The sequence below is a fragment of the Haliotis rubra genome, unplaced genomic scaffold, assembly GCF_003918875.1.
Source record: "Haliotis rubra isolate DU_JTF1 unplaced genomic scaffold, ASM391887v1 Scf649, whole genome shotgun sequence".
Lineage (NCBI taxonomy): Eukaryota > Metazoa > Mollusca > Gastropoda > Lepetellida > Haliotidae > Haliotis > Haliotis rubra.
The window spans coordinates 16,032-33,137 of NW_025767356.1; the positions used below are offsets into that span (position 1 = coordinate 16,032).

The 17,106-nt window shown below is 38.7% G+C and overlaps 2 long non-coding RNA genes across 2 annotated transcripts; one reads left to right on the top strand and one right to left on the bottom strand.

The window, feature by feature from the left end:
* Positions 1-291: 291 nt before the first annotated feature.
* Positions 292-1,330, top strand: LOC124257058. Its single transcript, XR_006893176.1, has 3 exons — positions 292-320; positions 804-900; positions 1,278-1,330. It is a non-coding gene; the product is annotated as an uncharacterized LOC124257058 (long non-coding RNA).
* A 2,443-nt stretch (positions 1,331-3,773) lies between these two features.
* On the bottom strand, positions 3,774-4,410 carry LOC124257060. The gene is made up of 2 exons (XR_006893177.1): positions 4,189-4,410; positions 3,774-3,815 (listed from the first exon to the last, which is right to left on the bottom strand). It is a non-coding gene; the product is annotated as an uncharacterized LOC124257060 (long non-coding RNA).
* Positions 4,411-17,106: the final 12,696 nt, after the last annotated feature.

The window sequence follows — 17,106 nt, forward strand, 5'->3', positions numbered from 1 at the left end:
ATAAACAAACAAAAATGGTCATTCGATGAGAATGTATACAGTTACAGGTATAGTTACCGTAAACTTTCTACTCTGGATCTTGGCTTGGTAATGTTTCGGTGACGATATTCAACCTTGTAATGTTTTAAACATGTTGTAATTAGTTTGTCAAAAACATTTTTCAGATATATACTTTCTTTTCACCGGAGTTGACTAATATCTTTGAAACAACATGTAGAGGTTGTTGAAAACATCTTTCAGAACAACCCCCGATTCTGGGATGAAGCACCTCAGCTCGTGTACGGTGGGGACACTGGGACTGGGAGCTATTGGCAGCGAAGGTAGACAAAACTAAAGAAACATGTCCACATTATTCACCTATCTATCGGATATTTGATGACACTGTTGAAAATAAAAAGCACTGATTAAAGAATTGTCTCAATTAAAATACCTCAGTATGCAAATACGATCTCTTCACTTCGCTTTACAGCAGATGTAGACAAAGGCGATAAAACCCTTTCCATTTCAATAAGACATCCACGATAAAAGCTGATTCGATTGCATTAATTATATTACAAGCATGTGTTGATGAATCACAATCAAATACTGATGATACCGGGTGTTCGGGTAAAGGTGAACATACTCCGTCCCTCTGGTAGTGACAAGGCTAGCGACAATGGTGTCATTCTTTGTCACTGTTTACCTGGAGGATGTCGATCAAATATATTTGTACATAACGACATTATATATTCAAATGTTATCTTGATAGTCAATGACTATTTGAAATAAACTGCAGTTTGTATACGTTGTGTTTGGGTTTTCAGTTGCCCGTGCATGTAAATACTGGGATATGACTGTGTGGGGTTTGAAACGATCTGAAGTCAAGGAAGAAGACAGGAAGACATTTGTGGATGAGTACAGGTATAACATAAGGATGTTCTTCTGTATGTCTACGTATCACTGTGTGAGGTGGAGTCTTCCCACTGCGGTAAGATGTTGATGCTTTAAATGTACAGTGCGCTAAACGACACTCTGACGTCTTAGGAACCTCTCTTTGTACAGTTAGGATTTTCATTGACAACGACAGTTCTTTCCTGTAGAAGTATAGAAAATATATGTACGTTTTTGGCACAAACAACCATATATTATCTACCCGAGTTACTGTAGCATATCTAACTGGAACTCATCCAGAAAAACCTGTGATCTACATGATCTCCTATATTGTACATGTTATATACAGACAACAATGTGAACTACTCGATGTCCTGTCGCCTGGAATGTGCATGTTTTATATAAAGACAACCATGTGATCTGCTTGAACTACTGTCCTCCTGTGATTTCCTGGTCAACATTCTGCCGTCTACACCTCAAACTCGGGGTCTTCTGAGTGGAGACGTGCTTTCCCACTGTAGGAAGAAGGTAAGGAGAAATGAAGCTGTGGGTCACCCTTTCTTCTGCAGTTTCCATCCAACAGCTCATGATGTGCAGTATGATTTTGTTTCTATTTCTATTCAAATGTTTTCCAATAATACAAACATACAAAACACATATAACATTATACATTGTGAAACGAAATGAAAACATCTTTTGTATTATAAATACTTTGATGTGCTGTTTAATGATTTATGTATCTTGTGTGTGTTCTAATTTACGATGTAAAGTTTTAACTCACTCACTCACTCTAATGTACGTATTATATGATGTGGAGTCATCGTCTTCAACAGCCTCTGTTCATCAACGTTGGACGCGGAGACATAATTGACGATGAGAGTCTTCTTTCAGCACTCAGGTAATCATTGTCATTCCGATATATTCTGCATGCTTTCTGCAGTACAGATTAGATCCCTGTCACCACGAGTAAGTCGTGAATTTGTGGAATATTGTGTTTTGTCCATGTAAGGGAATCAACCCCTGGTATCCACGCTACACCTCAACAGTGGATCCATCCTCGAAGTCACTAATTATCGACATGCGTGAATGTTAAAAGATGACAATAGAGCTTACTATCACAGGTGATCTATTCCCATTGAAACATAATACTGCGGAGACTAAATCTGTGTTTAGAGGAGGATGGCTATCGGGGGCTGTGCTGGACATCTTTACGGAGGAGCCCTTGTCTCGAGATAGTCCTCTGTGGGGAGAGAGTGACGTGGTGATCACACCCCACGAATCTAACCAAAGTGATTGTATGGACTCATACAAAAAGGTACACTTAGTAATATAAACACTCAGATCTTTAAGGTTTACTGTAGAACAATGACATTCATGTAGTGGAAATGCACTTCATGATGATTCGTTCTCTATTCCGTGAAAGGCAAACTGGCGGTATTCGTTTGTTGTGTAATTTTCCATCTTCATGATGTCGGTCTGTAAATAGTCGAATCTGGACTAAAACTCCAGTGATTGACATCATGAGCACTGAAATATGAAGTTTCTTACATACCCGTGGGTGAGAAACCCATGTGAGAAAACTGGTAACACACATATGTGTGAGATCGATTTCTAATCCCGTGATTGGCTACTCCATGGTGATGCCCTAGGGTCATGTTATGACGGACTACTTTCCTGATTAAAATTCATTGATAAGTTCCTCGTGCTTCAATCGAACAGAAACCTGTTACTCGTGCCAAAAAAAGCCTTTTACACCTACCTGTTATTTTCACGATTGCAACATAAACGGGTATTTATACAATGAAACAGAATTTGAAGAAATATAACACGAATCTATGTATTTTCTAATTCCTTTTATTAAACTTTTGATTTATAGTCATGGATTCAAAATCGCTCAGTGTACAACATTGGTATTTTACGGGAGAAATGCGACAAGTCATGTATGGTCTTGCCAAAATACCTGACACGATAACGTCAGTGCCTGTCCATTTTGAGATCGAGTTGCCTCGTCGTTTCTCTGATGAATTGATGAAGATGACATTTTTCATTGATAAACATGATGAAGACCCACTTCCAGCTCCGAGCTACTATGTGATTCCAATGTTATGAAATTCACTCATGACAATCAGAACCGAAACACACTCGTTGAAACAATGTACAACATAGAACGTTTGCAAGGGTTCATGAGTGCAAATGGCGGGACACGTCCTTTCTATTCAATCGAACATGTACAGGAACGGATTATCTCCACATTAGTCACTGCTTAAGATATTCCTCCGACGCATGATAATGCAAAGTTCATGTATTCATAACATACAGGATGTAATCAACTCACATTTCATACTGACAACTCTGTAAATTCCATTACATTCCAAGTGGCAGTTTCTGGCTGGGAAAACGAGAAGGCTGTGGCGAAGAAGAGTAGTCCCCATTGATAGTGAACGTAACCTCAGCAATGTCACATTCAAGCACAGGGTTACACCTAATGACACACACTCAATAGTTTTGCTCCGATTCGATGGGAGAAATTGAAGGTAAGCTGGTACACAAGTACAGATCCCCAATGACAATGTGCAGAGATATCCAAAGCAATCTTCCGATGACGACAACCACAAAACGATGACGATGACGTCACACGCTCAAACATTTTTTGCTTGCAAGAATTAAAATTGTCCACATTTACATGGTAACATTATCGTTTTAGAGTGTTCAATTCGTTTTCTGTTATCTTATCTACTGTGCATTATCACTATTGCCTTGATGACGCGAAAATGTGGCAGAAACTTTTTTTGTGGTGGGTCACTTTGGCTGTGAGTAGTGATTAGAAAGCCAAGTGACGTCACTCATTCATGTTACGGCTGGTTACATCGCCAAGTAATGTCAATGGATCACATGACTCGCTGTAGGGGTGAGGTGCGATTTATTCAGATATTATACATCAAGCCCTGAAACACACATAACATTCTTAGAAACATTTACACATTGCATAATGTTTTGCATAGGTATCACAATTAGCTTACCATAATTAATTCTGTAGTCTTACATTTACACATGTGAATTATACCACATTATAAACTGTCAAAGGAAATAATAATAACATGAAACTATATGCACAACGTTGGTTGTGACACCAAGGAGATAATTCATTGCCAAATAACACATTTGCCCAAATAATATTAAATTACAACAATATGTATACATATCTGACAGACAATAAAGTTCACAATTAACATGACATACAACCAGATAAATATTTGGTAACCCTTAAAGGTTACCCGAAAAAAAGGAATAAAATTGACATATAAAAATACATCTTACCCATTTGTGGAAAAGAGCCTTACTGATTAGACTGTGTTGTGCTGATACATATGTGACCCGCCAATTACAAACATCGTTCATCATTGTGACAATACATTCACTGTCACTGACGATCTCCGTTCACACAATACAAAGAAAACCATTGTAAGCATATACAAAGGGAAAGCTGTGCACCATGGTTGCTCATACAGAACATTCATCAACATGACAATGTTTTCACAATTTTTCTGCTTTCCCCTCACAGAACACACAGAAAACCATTGCACTTAAATACATTTAGAAAACTTAGGGAAATGGTTGTAAAAACAGAACATTACTTATAATGCTATTTGGTTTTACATGAGTTGTAATACAATGCAACATGAACTTCGGCTTTAAGGCAATTAACCAAGTTTAGTAGGTTTACAACATGACCATATATTACAAATTACCAAATAACATTTAGACTGCAATTAATTTAATGGAGATGTAAAAGAACAAATACACTTAAGCATAATTTAGTGTTAAAGTATTTAACTAACCTGTTTGATGCTGTTTAGTGGACCTTGTTGCCCTGTTGCCTGGGTGCTGTGCTGTGCTAAAGTGTTATTACAAGGGTGCTCAGATTGGTGCTTGGGAATTATGGGAATTTGAAAGCTAGGAATTAGGGTCATGTGATAAACAATAATCCAGAATGAGACCATACTCTAGATCCAGCATATTTTGTGAATCCTAAACATAATAAGAACGTTTCAGATAAATGAAATTCATCTGACATACTTGACAAATACAACCAAATATCAATATGATTGACATACGCATAAAACCACGAACTTTAGAACACTACCACCAACCTTCAATATTTTTAGTGACCTTTTTATGACTTATATAATATTTTTATTCTTAATTTACTTGTAAACAATAAAACACTATAACACCATTTTATATTCAATAATTATAAAATAGTTCTATACAAACAAACCAAACTGACTTATTAAAAACATGAAAAATGTCTATGCTACATTCATAAACGTTGTGTTGTGTATTTTTGCGCAGCTACGATGAGAAAATATGAAATTTGAATCTATTCCACCATAAAATGGTGCGATTTTATGGTGTGTAAGAAACAGATTACTGTACTCTCGTCTGTCAGATATAATTTATCTTCCAAATTGTTGTTTCGAAACGTATTTAAATCACTTTCGCTCGTTAAATACGTTTTGAAACAATTCGTTGTAAGATAAATGATATCTGACAGACACTCGTTTTGTAATCTCTATGTATCTCATACCCCGATCTAGTTAGTTGCCTCTGACGAAGATCAATCGTAACCCTGACCTGTACGTGTGTACAAACGCAGTAACAAGCATATTAACACAATGCAATGATACTACGACCTGTTTAAAATTGAACATGACAACACCATGCTTGTCGCATGTATTAATTATATTGTTCGCTTGCAGCTGGCGTCCATGTTTTTGGCCAACTATAATCGTTACATGAACGGACAAGCACTGGAGAATGTTGTAAACATTGACAGGGGATACTGAACGATATGTCTACTGAAGCACGTGGTCGGTTCAGCGTTTCTGATGGGTTGTTGATTTGACAGTTACATTCAAACGTAACAGTTCACTTGAATGCCGGTGACTGCGAGCACGTGGACTTTAAACGCTTTGAACGATTTGTTATATATTTCAGCGTTATTAATATACATGGTTTCCCCAACTACGAGTGGTTACGTTCAGAAACAATCCCGAAGAGCAGTGCTAAACTTGATATAAACACCGGAATCCATGGATTCATGAATGTGGGGGAAACGGACTTTAAATATATCGTGCCTGTATGCAAGCATTTGCAAAAGAGCTTCTCATGTATCAAGTGCATACGGTTAGCTTAAAGTGGCTGTTTCCCTTAAGATATGTTACCATATGAATATCTATCCAGTTTAAATGGATACAATTTCAAATTATAAATCTACGTATAAGTTAAGTTAGCAAATTGTGAGTAGTATATATGGACATTGTAAAACGTTTTGCGTTGTTTCATCACCTATTTAAATGACATGATATACACTACAGGTGTGTTACTCGATGCTGTACACGGTTGTGAATAATAAATTGTGGCCGCAGATATTTGACATTATTCGACCTCTTTGTGATTTTAGTTACTTCATCAAAGCAGTTGAATTACAACACATGTTCACTATAGGTATGTCTTATCAAAAGAGACTGTATCAAATACGAGCGAGTAAAGCAATCAACAATACCAGGATTAACTGTTCAACCCCAGGTTGCCGCCTGAATATGCTCAGTTTTATAACACAAACTGTGTCCTGTGTCATCGGATCGCATGGCCCCAATGTTGGACCACACCCCGATTTCTCGCAGAAAACATATTTCCCAGAATGAGCTGAAATTGATATTAACATCAAATATATCAGACTCTTTGAGTTTAATGGACATGTTACTTATTTTTTTTGCTCTTTTTATTTCAAACATGCAGTTAAGTTAAGAATTCAGCTTTATCAAATTGCCAGTTTGAAATTTGAGTAAAAACTTAAGTTTGCTTCGAGAAATCGGGACCAGGGTTCATAGTATATTCTTGTGGTAGAACACAGAAATGGTTTTGTTTATCTCCATCAGTCATGGTTATATCCCCAATTGATCTAAAACAGAACGTATTTGATCATTTGATTAATTGTTAATTTAGACAATTTGGAATTTGAGTATTTGCACACAAGGCTCAGGTTTGTGCTTCATGCTCAGGAAGGATTTTGTTTCATTTGTAGTTAGCCTCATCATCAGCTGGCATATTTCAATTACATCTGTATTTTAATTACGTTGAAACGCTACGTGTTTCTGCAAACGGTAAATGGCCTTTTAGTGAATAGAGTCTATCAGTGTCACGTGAGTCTTGTCGCATCAATTCAGAACACCTACATCAATGTGACAGGCGGGCTATCATGCGCATCGTGTAACCGATATCAATAGCAATGTACAAGACCGATAGAGTTAAACAAAACTATACAGTTTAGTATGTATAAAGTCATTGTATTGACATTTAACAACATTGGACAAATGCTAGTTCATTGATTTCGCCAATTTCCTTATGAGTTCAGCAACTTCGGAGGGTTTTCTGTTATGAACTTTGATCCCATAGTATATGATAGAACCAATGTCAATGACCACGCCTACTCCGGACAAGACAACGCCTGCTATTTGCACAGCTTTAGCCCCAGTACTCAGAGCTTGAAAAATTTCTTCGCCTTCTTTGGCTAGATTCCCCCCTCCAGCTACGACATTTGCTGCAGCAGTTCCCTCCCCTTGCAGTCCCTCCACTACGTCCTTGACATTGTTAGCCGCTGTTATCAACTTCTTGATGCTGGCTATGGTGTCTACAAGTTTGCAACCGTCTGAAATAACACTTATTGTCATTTCCATTTCAATGTTATCCTTCAATGATTTCCACACCTTCTCCTGGTCCTCATGTGGTAGCAGTTTACAAAACGATTCCAAAACATGCGAAAACGATTTGATTGAATCTGAATAGGCCTGAACAGCTGCCTTGGCCTCCTTCAACTTTTGGTTTTTCATGATCTTCTCTGTGACCGTTGCCGCCAGTCCTCCAACCCCGCTGACGGCGGCTATACCCGACCCTACAGCTGTCAGGATGAGGGAAGCCCCAAAGGTAAAAAAGATCAGACCGAACCCAAGTAACGCCAGTCCTCCTCCCACAGCTCCAGTGCTGGCAAAGCCAATCTTGGCGATGTCAACCTCCCTTTCTTCCTTGTCCAGCTCATTTGCCAGTTCCAACAACTGCTGCACAACGTGGTCGTGGCGGGCGACGCAGTCAGTAGTCGCTTCTGACAGCTCGTCCAGCTTGGTATCTGCGACTGACATGGCCCTTGTATCCTGTATGTAGGGCAGATTACAAATCGCGTTATTATTGTATGCAATGTTTAACTGCCAAGATACCAAGATATCTGTGGTTAAGCCTTTGACAAGGTAATATTTGATATTAAATGGTGTTTAGTTTCGTCCAGTTGAACTAAGTACAGCGAAAGTTCACAAATAATTATCATAATCATCAAACAGATAAACAGAAGAGTATAAGACTAAGAAATAATGTCTTTTTCATTAGCATCTGGTCATCCATTACACACATGCAGTACCGGGCAACACAGGGCGTGAAACAGCAATATTTGATATGTAGACTGAAAAATCAAGGAATTTTTTTATTTCATGCCATATGTTTCATACTGATATCAAGGGCTACATTACATGCTTAATATTAGTATCTCACAACAGGTCACGTCAGCTTTCTTTTGACGGGAAGCATGTACGTAATATTTGTCAGAAATCAGTAATGTCACTATATCTACTTATATACGTACCTGTAGGTATACACTTGTTTTGAGTATATGCAGCTGAAGGTGGAATATATCCTTTGAATACAACGTTGTTTCTGTTTCACTCACTTCACAATCTACCGCCCCCTACGTATGCATGTATCGAGTTCCCACCTGGCGCCACCTCGCCGCTATTAATGACGTAATTACTGCACATAAAATGACAAAATCCAATCCACAAGAAGTATCCACAAGCGATGTATTGACAATACGTTGACATTCAATAGCGGCTAACGATAATAATGTCGAGAGAAAATCATACCATCAGTTTATTATGATTCTCACAGATCTACACAATTGAACTTCAACATTAAATTTATGTTGTTATTGCATGAACATTCAAGCTTTATGATTGCACTATGGACAAATGGCTGAAGTTTGTTAAGACTGCTTCTGTTTGCAACGAAAGTCATGAAAGATGTGATCACTGACATGGCACATCTTGCTCAGTCTGTTTATGTCGGTATGCAGCAGCTGTGTAGATTCCGTGTAAGCGTGTCAAGTGTTTGATGCTCAGTGCAAGTAATGAACACATTTGCATCAAGCATTCTCAGAATACGTCATTCATTGAAAGGCTCGTGTACATTGTATTGGCGTATGCGTCTCGCCTCCATAGAGTTGGCAACGTTAGACAACAACAACCTTGACCTGTGTCCGTGGCCTGTATGACAAAAGCAAGAAATAGGAATGTGGTAGACCTACGTAATATGTGATGCAAATCTGAGGTTGCAGGCTCCATATCTACAATAATCATAGCGTCCGTTGCCTAAACTACTACAAGCACATTACGTTTCGAGGCGTTGTATGTGATGGTCAGTTAGTGACTCTATTCCACGGCCTTTACGTCGTTGTTAGGTACAATACCCAGTTTGGTCGCCATCTTCCTGGACATACCTATTCCCCCTTCGTTGCCAACATTGTTCATACTTATATATACTTGTCTTTATTATCTGTTGGTAGACTTGATCAGGGCAAATTTGTGAATGAAAGTTATATTATGAATGGAAGACAGTCACAGACATTACGGACTGTAATGGCTTGATTAATCAGTACAACTCAACTTTGGCTTATCATGTTTAATCCATAAACTAAACAAGCATTTGGATACCAACACTGTATCGTTCCATTTCACCATCAGTCCAAAGTGTAATGTATCAATAAAGGTATCAAGATATTACTACACCAATAGAAATTTATCAATAGAAGTATCAAGAGATTAATACACCAATAGTAATTTATCAATAGAAGTATCAAGAGATACATACACCAATTAGGAGATAAACCTACTGTGTGGGAAAATCAGAGGTATATAACGAAATTATAATAGCTCTAAATTTCATTTAAAACCGAACGCGTAGCGTGAGGTTTTAAATAAACAATTTAGAGCTATTATAAATTCGTTATATACCTCTGATTTTCCTATACAGTAGGTTTATCTCCATTCTACCATGACAATTTTATGAACAATTTCAGGTGGAGCTCTTTCTTTGGTTACGAGTCAATACGTGAAGCGGCCTCGCATTCCAATCTCAAGTGGCATCGCCCAAAACGGGGTGATTGGTGGCAAACCGTCAATGACTAACAAACTCCAGATTCAGTAATAACAAATCACGTTTTGTTTTTTCAATGCATCAATCACCAATCATTAACTGATAAGTTGGAAAACATATATAAAATAAGTTTAAAAAGCTTGGTTCACATTTGAAAATTCCACCATAGACGCTTTACCCACCAGAATAATGGCAGCAACCTCATGGCCTTGATCTTTTCTCGGAAGTCATTGTTTACATTTACGTGCAAATTTGGAAAGATGCTACAAGAGAGCCTCCGACAGTTTGCGCACGGTTAACCTGATTGTATGACTGAGATAGTCTTTGATATCTAATTACTGGTACTGGTACAAAATTTAAGAGTAGATGCGCTTTTGCTGTAACGAGAAGTCCGTGTTGTACCGAATTTAGATACTGTTGAATTTTGCGCCCTGCATGTCAACTTGACGATTTCACGCATCTCTACGTCTGCGTGCGACAGCTGTGGTGACTCTTACACACTCATGTGGGTACTTTGTGCTCAAATTCGATTCTACGGATATTATTTTCTACATTTCGGAAAGTGTTTTGTGACCTAGTGGCTTCAAAGTGTAGTGAATTCAAATTGAATCGGATTCGCTGGCATGTTCGCGAGTCTGTTGACAAAGAGCCAGATTTGTGGTGATATTTGCGAAAGGATGGATCAGGACATGAGGGTGTACCTCTGGCATAAACACAGTAAGGTAATTAATTATACTTTAATAGACTACTTTAGATCAAGCAGTGTAATGGATAAGAGGGATCATGACTAAGCTAAATAACTTTTTCAACGATATTATACTTTTAGAAAAAAAATATGTATGGCAAACAGAACGGTTTGCAGATTCTGTAATTGTGTTTTACTACCGCTATATTTGAAACAGTACAAATTTCAAATATCATGTTGTTTGAATTGATATCCCAACTGTTTATTTATGTGGACGGAAGGCATTAAAATTTCTTCGACGTTCGATGTTAATGCATCCTCCGTTACCGGATCAAGATCAGTGGCGATATCATTGACGAAAGCTGATAATAAATTTAACACGGAAATTATGTAGCAGTCTGTTGCTGGACCTATTCTGACATAACACAGAATCAATCAGCGTAAACATATTTGTTTTTGCTGAAGTTTTATTCGGAAAGCAGACGTTTTGATCTTGTTCGACCGAATATTTGTTTCCATGCTTTCGAAGTACTTTTGTATGTATAAACACCTATTGCTGTGATTAACGCAAGTGGTGAGTCGAGCCCGTCATCGCTAAATCCATCTTTAAAGACATATGTGTAATTTCCGACAGCAAAATCGCCGTAATTTATCGATGCATCGGTAGGTTGTTTGGTGTCCGCCATGTTGGTGGGCAGACAAAAATAGTACATTACCGTAAACCATGTATGATTGCGCACGGAAAATCAGAGACCTGTATAACGTGATTATATACCTCTGAATGACTTTAATTAACCAATCACAATCCTGTGTTTACTGAAGTCATGGTAGAATAGTAATTTATCATAGAAGTATCAAGAGATAAACACACCAATAGTAATTTACCAATAGAAGTATCAAGAGATAAATACACCAAGTAATTTACCAATAGAAGTATCAATAGATAAACACACCAACAATAATTTATGAATAGAAGTATCAAGAGATAAATACACCAATAGTAATTTATCAATAGAAGTATCAGAGATAAAACACACCAATAGTAATTTATCAATAGAAGTATCAAGAGATAAATGCACCAATAGTAATTTACCAATACAAGTATCAAGAGATAAACACACCAATAGTAATTTATCAATAGAAGTATCAGAGATAAATACACCAATAGTAATTTATCAATAAAAGTATCAAGAGATACGCTTCGTCCCAAATTAACCTAACAGACATTCACAACAAATAGTTTTTCCAAAAGAGATTATGAAATAACTCGCGAAATATATTAGCTTTGATTCAATCAAATTCTCTTGCATATTTGAACTGCTTTGAAATATAGATTGAGAGCTCTGGTATCCGATGATAGGTAACGTTCAAATCGTTAACACCCCACCCTTGGCGTCCCCCCTTTAGAAATCACCATCCCCCATCCCCACACCTATTAAGTCGCTGTGGTGTGGTGACATCATATGTGATCTCGACCCCACACCTCTAAAGGGAACTAAAGGCATTACCGAGGACTGAAAGGTGTTGATCCATTAATTACCTGATTACTGCAGTGGCATTTTGCTGGCAACTCAGTAGTAGTAAATACAATGGGGCTACGGGATTAGGGCCTCCCCAAGGGCTGAGTTGTTTACATTGAGCCCTTGGGGGGACCTGGTCCCGTAGCCCCATTGTATATACTACTAATGTCCATTATCCACATTTCCAGTGGTCATCTAATTAAATATCATTTCAATACTGAACTTCAATGCACATTGTTCTTGCACGAGTCAAGTAATTAAACCAATTTGAACCTATACAGGTAGGTTGCTGAATTGTTTGAATGTATTCCACCATGCTAATGCTGAATCCAGTATATGTATTTTAAAATTTTATTTCTGAAACCTTGTAGTGATGTGTATATCTAATATCATTGAACTAACAAATGTCGATCTGGACGACCTAGGCAACAACTGGCGACACAGGTCGTCGCTGGACAAACGTTACGTTTGCGAACGAATCAAAATTTGTCCGCAACGGAGTGTAGCGTGGACGGAACGAGGGTTTTCATGCTGTTAACGTTAGACATAACAATTAGATAAGGGGGTGGCTCAGTTATAGTGAAGGGTGGGATCACTTTGGCTGGTAGAACACCCTGGAGGCGTACTTAGTGCAATCTGCACCAAACACACCGCCCTCTCTCAACGTACTTAGCGCTGCTCTTCAAGAAGAATGGGATGAAACAAGCCAAGCTGATGTTAGCCGTTTGTATAGTTGAAGCCTCGTCCAATGCGGGAGTGTGTTGGGAATAGAGGTTATAGTGATAGGGTTGACTTCGCGTAGTGAATGATGTGATAGACTGTAGCTTATCATATGACAATATCTATGGTCATTTAACGTTCAACAACAAATGCATATCTCCGCCAGATTTCCTGTTACATTGTTAAACTATTTATCACTTTGAAGATTTGAAATATCTATGGTGGTGACACCTTTATATTGAATGTCCCCTACTTTTTGTAAAAGTGTATATTGATATTTCATGCTTATTCTATTCCATGAGTTGCGAAGACTAGGAGTGGAACTTGTGGGTTGTTTTTTTTTTTGGCACTGATGTTGTTAAAGGTTTTGTGCAATCTGATGAATTTAAATCGTTTATCAAATGTCTGTAGATAATTTCAACTCTCGCTGCTTTATTAAAGGAGTTTCAACTTAATTCACGAAAAGAATTGTCTGCCTGTTTTTATTGTATTTAGATATTCTTCATAAAAGCCTTAGCTAGAAGGTCAAAGGGTAAAACAAGATGAAAACCTTTGAGTCCAACCATTCTCTAATATCTACATCTAGAGTGCGACCAGTTGAGTGCTGCCGTCATGCCATTTGTAAAGTCCAGATGAGCGTTGGGCGATAGTCGAGGGTATTTACTGTTATTTGCACCTTCAGAAATCACTGAACCGATAGTACAGTCCTATTCTAAACAAGACATCTGTTTTGGAAAGCTTGTAACCCTTTGTGGCAATATAGACATACGTACAGACATCTCTGTAAACGGGCAATTGGTTTGAACACTGTAAAAGTAATGCTTGACTAATCGTGATGAATAAATTAAATTTATCAAGCCCTTATCCCACACAAAATACATTCAGAACTCGGTCACCTTACCTCAGTTCGTGATCGGAATACCCACAGTGCCCTCTTCCTTGTCATCCCAGGTCTTGTCGATTTAACGTTGTAAGATCCACCATTCTCCGTCTTCCAGTAAGTACACACAGTCCGTCTTTGTCTCGTATGATTGGCATCAGTGTTCTATGTGTAATGTAACCAAGTCTGGCTTCTGGTTTTCGATGTTTACAATGTCCAAGTGAGCTGTTCTGAGGCTGCACGAGCTCGTTATTGTAGACTTACTATTTATGATAATATATTTTCAGTATTTGGCTTCTATCGCGTTTGATCCTGTCACATATTGTACAGATGGGTCGTATTCATAAATATTCTTAGACCGTTTAGAACGTCTGAAGTCTAAAACATTATGAGAAACACAAAAATGTACATTTTAATCTGAAGATGTTCTAAGTCATGCTTTGAGGATTATGAGTACTTGAGATGACTTTTTGAGAACGTCCTTAAGTCTTCAAAATGGCCGCCACTAACGGCTGGTGTTTGTCTTCAAGGTAATTATCATGTTCATTCAATATGCTACTACCATTTCATAACGAATCAATTGGGAACAAAGAAAACGTTCAGCATACAAACTTTATTGAAAACCCTTTATAATTCAAGCTCTGATGCCGAAGACAACCATTCACATTCGATCTATTGATTTATTGTGTGGGTCTGATTGGATCTGATACTGATATCTTTAACGTTGCAGTTGGTCAAAGTTCTTACTAAAGAAGTGACCCATTCCATCTCAATGATGGTTTGAGTATGTCGGGCAGGGAGGGTAGCCCAGAGGACAATGTGTTTCTTCGTCACGTCGATGGCCTGTGTATATTTACTCACTTGGTTGCTTTGAAGACATTATTAGATTTAATATGCGAGCACCTGACAATTAAATGATCCTAACATGCTTAAATCTGAAGTTACCAACATGCTGCAAGCACAATATAAATGTACTCGAGGATAGCAGAGTTATATTTGGATTGACTCGTGAATATCCGGGTTAGAAGTGATCTTCAGCAGCCCATGCTTGTCGTAAGAGGCGACTAACGGGATCAGGTGGTCAGGCTCGCTGAATTCGTTGACACTTGTTGCGTAGTTCGATGCTCATGCTGTTGATCACTGGATTGTCTGGTCTACAGTCGATTGTTTACAGACCACAACCATATAGCAGGAATATTGCTGAGTGCGGCGTTAAACAACAAACAAAATATGTGTGGCCGTCGAACTGCTTTCCCTCAGTACAGTGTGTGACAATATTGTCTGTGAACCTAATGACATATTCATACGTTGAGTAATGCAGCTTTTAGGGGTAAAATGTTGTCAACGCTCTCAAAACACTCATGTGAAAGCCGTCACGCTTCGATATTGTCACAGTGAATGCGTAAATCTTTTGAGGTTAGGTCTAAAAGACCATGTAATCTCAGTCAGGTTGGATGAGCTGGGTTATTAATGGCCTATCAATAGGAAATCAAATGTGGTTGCGCGTGGTTTTGTAAAAGACAAAAACCGGGAGTGAGGACACCAGAAATGGGCTTCACTCATTGTACCCATTTGGGGAATCGAACCCGTGCCTTCGGCGTGACGAGTTGAACGCCTTAGCCACTAGGCTACCACAAAAACTTGACTCGGCCGTTGTCAAAACCATCTGATAAGATAGCGCTGCAAGGGTAGGTAAAAAGTTGCCATATTTCTACAAGCTGCGCAGAATATTATAGATGTAGTTTATGTTCCGTCTTTGGACTTAGATAAAGTATCTGTGAATATATCTACATAGCTCTTGACCCTCAGATTTCATGGCACTGTCTGAAAGACGCTAAAATCACCGTCAGGCCTGTATTCATTGCTTCATGAATGCATGGCTTCTTGAGTAGCAATCCCAGCTTCGAGGTAGCGTGATTGTGTTTGAATAGTATTCCGGTCACGGCGAGACACCTTGATGTCAGAGTAAACTCTAGAGTGATTCAGGTCTCAGATCTTTACCACAATACTTAAACTATTGAACACACGATGAAATTTGCCAAGCCTACAAACACAATTGGGGCAAACAGGATTCGAACACACTACCAAGGGTTTCTGGCTTGCCCTGGACAGCAACTTTGCATAGCACTAGTCCAGTTCCTAAGACGACTGAACCTCTTGGATACGACCCAAGATGTATATATAAGGGGGCAGTTGGGTAGCCTAGTGGTTAAAGTGTTCGCTGGTCACGCCGAAGACCCGGGTTCGTTTCCCCACATAGATATTATGTATGAAGCCATTTTCTGGTGACAAATTTTGTTGCATATTATAATAAATCTCATCTGAGTCGATTGCTCACATTACAAAAGGATTTAATCTGTGGCACAATAGAAATTATATTTCATGTGCCCAAGCACATCTCGTTTATTCAGCGTCATGACCAAGAATGAGAGAAGACCGGTAGTACTTACTGCCTTCCCAAACGACCACATCAACACCTTCCTACAGCAGCAGAAACCACGACTTGATCTCTGGCGGGTTCTACTAAAACACAGGTGTAAGTGTATATGGATTTGTTTCGAGTTGTATTTGAGTCTCAATCAGTGTTTGAAGTCCCATTACATTTGATGATCACGTCACGCTGACTTTGTTCGCTGGCCGGGAGTGTGTGTACGAATCCCGCATGGGACTCAACCCAACGAAAGTAGTAGAATCGGTCCCTTATTGAGAAAGTGTAATTCCAAATATAAGCCATACTGTAAGCCATTAAAAACGCAATTGGTATTTGTTGTCCTGAAACTCACAAAAGTTCTATTGAAGCTTTTTGCCTGCGATACAGAGGATGTAGGGATAAAAGACTGTCATTCTAGCCCATTTCGAGTTCGAGTCCCGGAGCATTCCTCTCACATGAACTTTGATACTTAAAACTGAACCTTTGACATTTCTCGTAAACACAACCACATTCATGAAACACGTTGTGCACATGCATTACCTGCACCCAGGCCCTGTAAAAGCACAAGGAATTGTGGAACTCAACCACACTTGACACAAGACGAAAGGAATCAGGTTTCCGGTATGGTCAACCAAGGTGCTTCAGATGTGATGATTGCCAGGCACTTTAATGTGCATCCATGCACTGTAAGTCGACTCAGACAACGTTTTCGGGCTACCGGAAGTGTTGCTGATCGTCCGCG